Source organism: Herpailurus yagouaroundi, unplaced genomic scaffold (assembly GCF_014898765.1).
Source record: "Herpailurus yagouaroundi ecotype Mexico unplaced genomic scaffold, PumYag 164, whole genome shotgun sequence".
NCBI lineage: Eukaryota > Metazoa > Chordata > Mammalia > Carnivora > Felidae > Herpailurus > Herpailurus yagouaroundi.
The window spans coordinates 33,051,995-33,061,179 of record NW_024412405.1 but is presented as its reverse complement, the minus strand read 5'-3'; the positions used below and the strand labels follow the sequence as shown (position 1 = coordinate 33,061,179).

At 41.4% G+C, this 9,185-nt stretch overlaps 1 long non-coding RNA gene across 1 annotated transcript; it reads left to right on the top strand.

The window, feature by feature from the left end:
- The first annotated feature begins 978 nt into the window (after positions 1–978).
- LOC121037840 (uncharacterized) lies at positions 979–8,568 on the top strand. Its single transcript, XR_005794021.1, has 4 exons — positions 979–2,191; positions 3,606–3,719; positions 4,350–4,403; positions 7,856–8,568. It is a non-coding gene; the product is annotated as an uncharacterized LOC121037840 (long non-coding RNA).
- The last annotated feature ends 617 nt before the right edge of the window (positions 8,569–9,185 follow it).

Below are 9,185 nucleotides of genomic sequence, written 5' to 3'. Positions count from 1 at the left end.
TTTAGCTAGATCCTCAAAATGCCCAGGCCACTCCACAGCCGTCTGATAAGAGGAGGGACACTAATGGAGGGAAAATAGGACTGGAAACAGACAGAGGTCTTAACTGATTGTGGTTAAAATATTTCTCTTTTTTAAACTTTACCAAATCTTAGGACTATGTCAACACATCACTATACCAGTAAGGGGCCTGAATACTATGCTTTATTAATTTCATGGTAAAACTGTCTCTTCCTGGGTAGTAAGATACCCCTGCCCCACTGTTAGGTCATTAAAGGGAGAGTAGATCCAAGAGCGTGGGATTTGTTGACGAGAGTGATATGACAAAGTTCCAGAACATACCCAACAGGCCATGGCAGACAGATTTCCCATCTTGTACAGTTGTGCTTCTCCCCAGAGGACATGAGACTGTGGGATAAACATGGGAGGGTCATTTTACTGGATGGATGGTGATGGTGGTGGGTGAAGGGGAGGTGGGGTTAGGCCATTTCACTGTTAGTTACCATTTTCATATTGAAATATTTAAAAAATGTCAATCCCACTTATAAAGTATATTGATCACATGTGAATTTTTAGGTCGAAATAATCTTCCAGAAGAATTTTTCCCTTTAAGTGGCCTGTGTTAGGGGCATGGCCATGACCTTTCCACAGTTAGGGCTTTCTTGGTAGGAAATTCAGAGAAGTGTATTTTGACTAAAAGTTCCATCTTATAATGGTCTATGGTCTCTTGTCCACCAGTGTGACACTGCTGATGTCACTGGAACTGACAGGTTTTTATTTGTTTTTTTCATAGTCGTGGTTCTTCACACAACCTTTTTGTATGGATAAGGAATATGGCATAGAGGTTAAGAGTGAAGGTCTTTTTTTGTAATGCTTATTTATTTATTCTGAGAGAGAGTGTGTGAAAGGGGGAAGGGCAGAGGGAGAGGGAGACAGAGGATCTAAAGAGATTTGAAGCAGGCCCTGCTGTCAGCACAGAGCCTGATACAGGGCTTGAACCGTGAGATCATGACCTGAGCCAAAGTCAGATGCTTAACCGACTGAGTCCCCCAGATGCCCCACAAGTGCAGATTTTGGTGCCAAAATGTGGCTTTTCCTTGGGCTCCACTACTCACTTTCTGGATGCCTCACCATTCTGTTTCCTCCTCTGTAAAATGGGGATCATGAATCATGCAGTTATTATGAGCATTAACTGAATTAATCTTCGGCATGAGTCAGTGCCTGGCACAAAGTACGTATGCTATTTGTCATGTCAGCTACTTGAATGATATCTCCGTGTGTGACTCCTACGCGGCCTCTTCCCTTTACTTATTATCCATCCTCGCTGAGAGACAAGTTGTTGGCGTTCATGGTGCCACTTCTGAAACGTGTTGGAAGGCCCAGCTAATCAGGATGAGGCTCGCCACCAGGCCTCATGAGGGCCATGGTCCACTCCCATCATATTTTGAGCAGGTGTCTTATGGCAGAAACTTTTCACTCCGAATAAAATCATGTAAAATGTGGCTGCTTAGTTTAAATCAGAGGTGGGATGTCCAGAAGCCCACCTATTTGTGCCCCGTCTGTAGTACTGTCCCCAATTTATCCTTCTACAAATCCACAGAGTCATAATCCTGTGTGCCAACCGAACTTCTAGCCAAATTGTCAGTTGGAATGATTTGAGTTTCTTCTCTGGGTCCTGCCCTGTGTATTTTATAGTTTTAGGTGGAAGAAAATTGAGGGCTAGCTGTCCTCATTTTAGATTCAACTACCACTTATTGAACATCTAAACATCATGCCACAAACTCTCATTATTAACCTGAAAAGTGTGCATTGTATTTTCAGATGCATCTAGTAAGCCTCAGAGAGTTAAGATCCTTGCTCACAACAGAACCATCATGACTTCGAAACACTTCTTAAAATGCTCTAGACTTTATGCCCACCTTTTAGTGCAACTGAAATCGGTCTCAACTTGCATTTATATAAAACTCTGTTATGTAAAAAATTCTTTTACTTTTGAAATGTTGGCATTTGGTACTCAAATATCATTTTTTTCTCCTCAAGTATTTGTTCTCAAACTAGGCTTTTCCAGTTGACAAAATTGAGTCTCTGAAGATTGGTTGAAGACCACAGAACAAGTGAGAGACATAACTAGGATTCCAACCAGGTCATCTGGCCTCAAGCCCAGGGTACCCAGCCCACCATGACTCAGGTGAAGGTGAGAGGACTTTTATTCCTTCTGTCCCACCGTGGCCAGTTTCCTGGTAGAAAACATTCTTGGTGACCCCCACATCAGGATTTTCTTTCTTTTTTTTTTTAAATTTGTCTTTTACATTTATTCATTTTTGAGAGACAGAGAGAGACAGAGCAGAAGCGGGGGAGGGACAGAGAGAGAGGGAGACACAGAATGAAAAGCAGGCTCCAGGCTCTGAGCTGTCAGCACAGAGCCCGACGCGGGGCTCAAACTCACGAGCTGTGAGATCATGACCTGAGCTGAAGTCAGACGCCTAACCGACTGAGCCACCCAGGGGCCCTAGGATTTTCTTAATATGGTTCAACTTAGCTCTTTCTGCCCATGGGAGCCTAGCCCTGATCACAAGCATCTAGAGCTTTCCTTTTGTTTCCCCACAACCATTTGTACCTGGCACCATGGGAGGTTAGCCGGGTGGTGGAGAGCCTTGCAACGTAATCCCCTTCATTATTCAAGGAAAATGGCCTTGTTGCTTAAGAGAGGTGAAATAAAGGGATATCTGTACTTGGTATCCATTAAACGTCCTGCTTAAACTTCCCTCTGCTCTCTACAGTTGGTAGAACAAAACATAAAGAGGAGTGATGCGGTTTGCATTCCAATTCTACCTCTTAAAACTCTGTGACCTTGGGGAAGTCATTTTACCTCTCCAGGCCTCTGGTTTCTAATCCACAAAAGGATAGTTCACCTGTCTGAAATGGGCTTGTGTTACCACTAGGGGGCAGACAAACACAACCCCTGAGGGGCTTCGTAGCTGCCACACAAGAGCAAAGGATGAAAAGTTTTAATACGAATAACGCAAATATAAATAAATTCAAAGAACATTTTTTAATGAGATAAAATGTAGACTTTCTGATTGGGTCTTTGAGGACTCCCGATTCTGGGTTGCACTCTTAATGTTGTTCGGGTTCAGATCAACCTGCACTGTAGGTTACAATACTGTCTAGCATTTACTGAGTGCTTACTGTATGTGATGTACATGTTCCCTTTAATCTGAACAACAAATTGTTTAACGTGGGCAACGTCCATGCTTTTCCTAGAAGGACCCTGAAGCTCAGCGAGGTTAGGTGACTTGCCCAATGTCACTCAGCTGGCAGCTGGCAAAGCTAGGATCCCATGTTTTTCCAGTTGCTCCCAGGCAGACCCTGCTTTTTACATCCCTAGTGCCCCCCTCTCAAAGGCTCCTGTATATGTGTGTGTGGCCCACTGCACCACTGCAGTCACCCAAGGGCACGATGATGTCACAGAAACACTTTTCCCTTTGTATGAATGATTCTAATTTCATAAAGCCATAGACATTTCTAGTATGCAAAAGATTAAGTCATGACAGTATTTCTGGAACATTATTGGATTCACCTGTTCTGTCTCCATTCATCCCACACAGGTCTAAAGTCCACACCGCACTTTCCCATACAGGCTGCTGCTTCTCAGAGGCCCTCCGCCTTCTCCAGATCCTCTGCTGTTGTATGTCCTCATGGCACACAAAGGAGAGTCCATTGTAAGCTGCAAGTGCCCCGTAAGATTCATCACAAATTCTTCCTTCTGACCCTCACTGGTCTTCATCCTCCCCACCCACCCCATCTCACCTTAGCTAGGGTTTTGCATGGACCTGCTAATTTGCATGATTTCCATCCAATGTAAATGAATGTTTGTTTCCTAACAACATCTAGCATTTGAAACATCCTTTTCTCTTAACCCCACACTTATCTGTTACTTCTCATTTTTCACGTCAAGTTCAAAATGTCTCCTCTACAATGCTTTCCTGAGATATCACTACTCAACTTGGAATGTGTCTGCTTAATTTTTATTTTCTATTTTATTAATTCTGTCACTTTGTGTATTGGTTCTCAGATCACCAGTTTTATATGTTTGTAATATGTTCCTGTCTGGACTGCAAGTTTCTTAAAATCACTGGCATTTGATTTTTCCAAGTATTTAATTGAGTATTAATAATAATATATACTCACTGAACTGATCCTTATTTATGAAGCAGGGATCAGATCCAGAGCATGATTTCACTAGCTCAGTGGATCATCAGAATGCCCCCTGGGTGGCATTCATGAGCACCTATGATGTTCCCCATTTTGTGTTTTGTATTCTAATGCATAGTCTGGTATCATCTTCTCAGTAACCCAGTGACGAAGATACTACAATTTCCAGTGAGCAAATGACATATGTAATGGTAAGTAGTCTTGTCCAGAGGTACAGTGCTGACTAGGGTGGGATTTGAATTGGGGGAGTCTGACTCCAGAGCTCTATGTACCTTATGTCCAGACTTTGGTACTGCTTGGTCTTGAGGTTTCAGAGCTGGGGATGTGGGAGAGAGGACAAGAGTAACGATGGCAAGAACGAGAAAAGTGGAGTGGGGTAGCTGGTGGAAGTCTTCTTATTCTCCAGTCTTCCTATAACCCTGAACACTTTGAATAAGTTCTACCCAAAGTCATGAAATGTTTGAGACCAGAGTTCTTACAGAGACTCTGGAGCGGGTGAGTAGCTCCAGAAGAGCAGAAATCTTGGTAGAATACATATCTCTAAAAGAAATAGGTACCTCAGCTAATTCAGAACAAAAGTTACTATTTTGGCCACTAATCTCTAAAACGAAACCCAAACCAACAACAAAAAAACATATATCACTTTGAACTAAAATGATTCAACTCAATGCCAAGTAAAACTCGGTCCCCAGTTGAGATTCACTAGGCTTTTGTGATCCTCCCAAGCCTTCTCTTGATACTGTCACTGCTGTGTGGTCACCGTGGGGATAGCTCTTAGCATTGGGAGTGCAGTCAAGAGGGGAAAAGCAAAGGCTGGAGCTCCCCCTTACCCTTCTGTCTGCTTCTTTGAATCTGTTGTAGCTGCTGCAGAATAGAGGCCTAACACTCAAAATGGCCGTAAGTCTCTTACTCTTTGGTTAGTACTGGTGTTAACATTGAAAACTTTGAACCACTGGACTGGCCCAGATAGTGGTCATCAGATGAAGATTATAAACAACTTGGCTAGAGAGTATCAACTAAATATTGGATATGGTTAGTCCGAGCTTGTGCTTTACTGTTTCTCTGCTAGCGAACAAGGAGGAGGTGGTGAAATTAGCTTTTAGCTGGGCTTCAGGTAGTGGGGAAGACTGGGATTGAGTGCTGCATTGGCAATTCTGGTGGATGCTCAGGAACATACTAGGGGGTGATGAAATTGGATGTGGTATCCAAGAACAGAACATCAGGTAAGTGGTACCCAAATCTGGCTAATTATTGACGCTATCCTATGGGTTAAAAAAATACAGACGCTAGGAGCGCCTGGGTGGCTCAGTCAGTTAAGCATCTGACTTCGGCTCAGGTCATAATCTCACAGTTTGTGAATTCCAGCCCCGCGTTGGGCTCTGTGCTGAGAGTTCAGAGCCTGGAGCCTGCTTTGAATTCTGTGTCTCCCTCTCTCTCTCTCTGCCCCTCCCCCACTCGCTCTGTCTGTCTGTCTCTCAAAAATAAATAAAAACATTTAAAAAGTTTTTAAAAATACAAATGCTAGATGCTGCACAGGACTGTTGAACCTTTTTAACCATGAGGGATGAACAGCTGCATTCAAAAAATAAAAATTCCCCAGGAGATTTTGATCATCATTTTGAGAAATAACATACTTGAGGAAGTATTCCACTATTGTTCTTTACTTTTTCTTGACACTTCTTCCTCATTTCCTGGTTGAGATCCAGGATTGTTTCTCTGATTACAAAGATCAATTATCTGAGCAAAGGGATATGTGGATAGAACCTTCAGAAGGATTTATGCCATCCTTTGTGTGTGTGTGTGTGTGTGTGCGCGCGCGCGCACGCGTGCATATATGCATTTGAAATGACTTCATAATTAAACCTAACAAAACTGCTATTTTAAATCTTGGTTTCATTATGTGCAATATGATAATGGTTATAATAAAAGTGATGATACATTTAAACCATCCCAACAGCATCAGCTGTGAATCACTGCCCTGTCCATGGCTGCTGTAGGTAGACTTTGGCCTAATCCCACAAGAGAGTTATGATTTATTCTCTTCTGAACTTTTAGTCTCTCATAGACTTCCCAACAATAGCACAAGATCAGTACAATGCCCTTAATGACAACTTCCCTTTTCTCAGGCTTTCTATTGCAGGGCAGTGGTTTTCAACTCAATAGATTGGCCAGTGGGAAGTCTATAGTGAAATCAGAGTTGTGCCTGTAAGTTTGCTTGGGGATTACCTCAATAAACTCTAGGAAATAGAACTCTTTCTGTAGAAGAATCAATAATACTTACCTGCCTTGGGGCCAGTTCTGAAACAAAGGACTATGTCACTGGTTATAGTTCTATTTCTAAATTAAGGGATGCAGAATGTTCTTAATTACCAGAACCTGACAAAAATGAATATGGTGATTAAATACCCATTGTGTTTATCAGAGAAAGCAGAAAACCAGTGTTGGAGATTCTGTGATTTGCTATATATACAAATAAACTAAAAAAAAAAAATCAAAGCTACAATTCCCAATCAGGTGTCTCCAAAATAAATAATGAGTAGGGAAAAGAGACTTTTTGTTTAAAAAATTTTAAATCCTAATAAAAAGCGTAGGACTTCTATGAAAAGACCAAAAAATAAATTAATATTTCTTGGGAATCAAAACATTTTAAAGATTGGGCATGTGAAGGTATAGAAGGAAATAATAACATGTAGAAAGGGTGAAATTTTGCTTCAAGGTATTCTTACTCAAAAAGAGACCGAGTTCCTTGTATCCCATTGTATTTTTAATATAGACTTGAGCATTCTTATTTAGGATAGTGGATCCCAACTGCTTAGTTGCTTAAAACTTCACTTTTCCCCAATACACTCTGTGAAATAGCATTTGTAGTTTCATCTCATAATAATTGGGGTGATGCATAGTTACAAGGCCACAATTAATTTAATAGTATTTCAAATTGTTGGTGTTTGATAAACCGGGCAGTATAGATAAGCTATATATGATTAAAAATAGTAGCCACTAGGGGCACCTGGGTGGCTCCGCCGGATGAGTGTACAACTTCGGCTCAGGTCATGATCTTGTGGTTTGTGAGTTCGAGCCCTGCATCGGGTTCCGGGCTTATAGTTCAGAGCCTGGAGCCTGCTTCAGATTCTGTCTCCCTCTCCCTCTCTCTCTACCCCTCCCCCGCTCACGCTCTGTTCTCTCTGTCTTTCAAAAATGAATAAATGTGAAAAAAAAAATAGTAGCCACTCTATGTGCAAGAAAATTTGTACAATCTATGGACAAGATTTGAAGATGTATGTTTTGAAAATATGGATTCTTCTACCCTCTTTATATTATCTCCAAATTTCCAGGTGATCCATGGTCCACACATCTGGCATCACTACTTTACAGAGTGAAAGTAAGAATAGTGGATGGTTTATTAACCTTTTCCTGAGACACATTATCAAACGTCTCTTGGCCGAAATGTATTCTCTCCTACCTGTGTCTGTGTTGACCACCACTTATATCTGGTAGAGTGCATCTTGTTGATTGCAATCCTTAGCAACTCTAGTATGCGATTCAACAGCATGATGTGGGACTAGAAAAACAGAACCAGGGGAGAGCGCCCAGTTTCTAGTGTTGGATTGGGACCTGGGGTTAATCATTTTGTCTCCCTTTTTAGGTCCAACATAAAGACAGTAATGCTCCTGTTATTAACCCAGCTCACAAGGGACCAAGAGGAATGAAGTTAATAAGAAGGAACAATCTGAAAGCTCTGGCTGAAAGGTATTATTTAAGCCACTGGAGAAAACTATCCAATTATGGATAAGGGAGTAGAACTGATGTAAACTTGTGGGTTTTTTCCATTTATGTAAATTAATGGTAAGAGGTCTAGAACGTACAATTTTCTTACTTACATTTTATTCTTTTGCTGGTAGATAGAAATAAAGGCACCCAGCTGCAAAAGAAAGTTGAGAATAGTGGGACTGAAATAGCTATTCTTCTTGTTTCCTTGCCCTGTAGCTAGCCCGGTCTGTTATTCACGCTGCACTTTCTGGCAGTGGCTTGCCCCCCCTCCACCCCCCCCCCCCCGCACGCACCCCGCCTCCCACACCAAGCAATACCCAGTGCTCCGTGCGGTGTAAAGATTCTTTGGAAGTGGTTTAGATGAATACATAATAATTTTTCATACATTCAAAATACTGTTTATTCCTTGAACTCACAAGAGAGAAACTCTAATCATGGCAATATTAAGTACTATAATGAACCACAGGATAGCAGATGGGCCCTGGGGTAAACCTTTTCTGTACTATTGATTTACTTATTTGGTTTCCTTGTAAAATGTCCATGACCTGAACCATTGCTGCAGAATACAAATACAAGTTTCTGACCCAAGCCAAACATTAAGATTTTTTCTTTAAAACAATCTGAGGGTTTTCTGGAAAGCAAAAAGAAGGCTGGTTAGTGTCTTGGGCCCTGGAAATCAGAGTTTTGCAGTTTTGTCAGCTTTGTGAGGATGAATTCTCCATAGAGAGTACCATAGCTTCTTCTTTTTTTAAATTTATTTATTTATTTTGAGAGAGAGAGACAGAAAGAAAGAAAGAGAGAGAGAGAATGAGAGGAGGAGGGGCAGAGATCTCACAAACCATGAGATCATGACCTGAGCCGAGTCGTCTGAGTCAGATGTTTAACCGACTGAGCCACCCAGGGGCCCCAAGTGTACCACAAGAGCTATCATCATACCACCAATATGATTTCATTTCCAGAAACCTCTGTTTAGAGCTCAATATGTGTTTGGCATTCTGTTATAAACTGTCATGACATGAGGATATGAAGATATGATTTTTGTCCTCAAAGAAATATGTTATATTTATAACATTTTTTACAATTTACTAGAGTTCGCAGAAGAAATATAAATATATCAGATGCAAACTTAATGCCTTAAGGGCCACATAGACCGTGTCATTGTGTGAGGCTATTATAAGACCTTAGGGAGCAGTGGAGACTGTGGC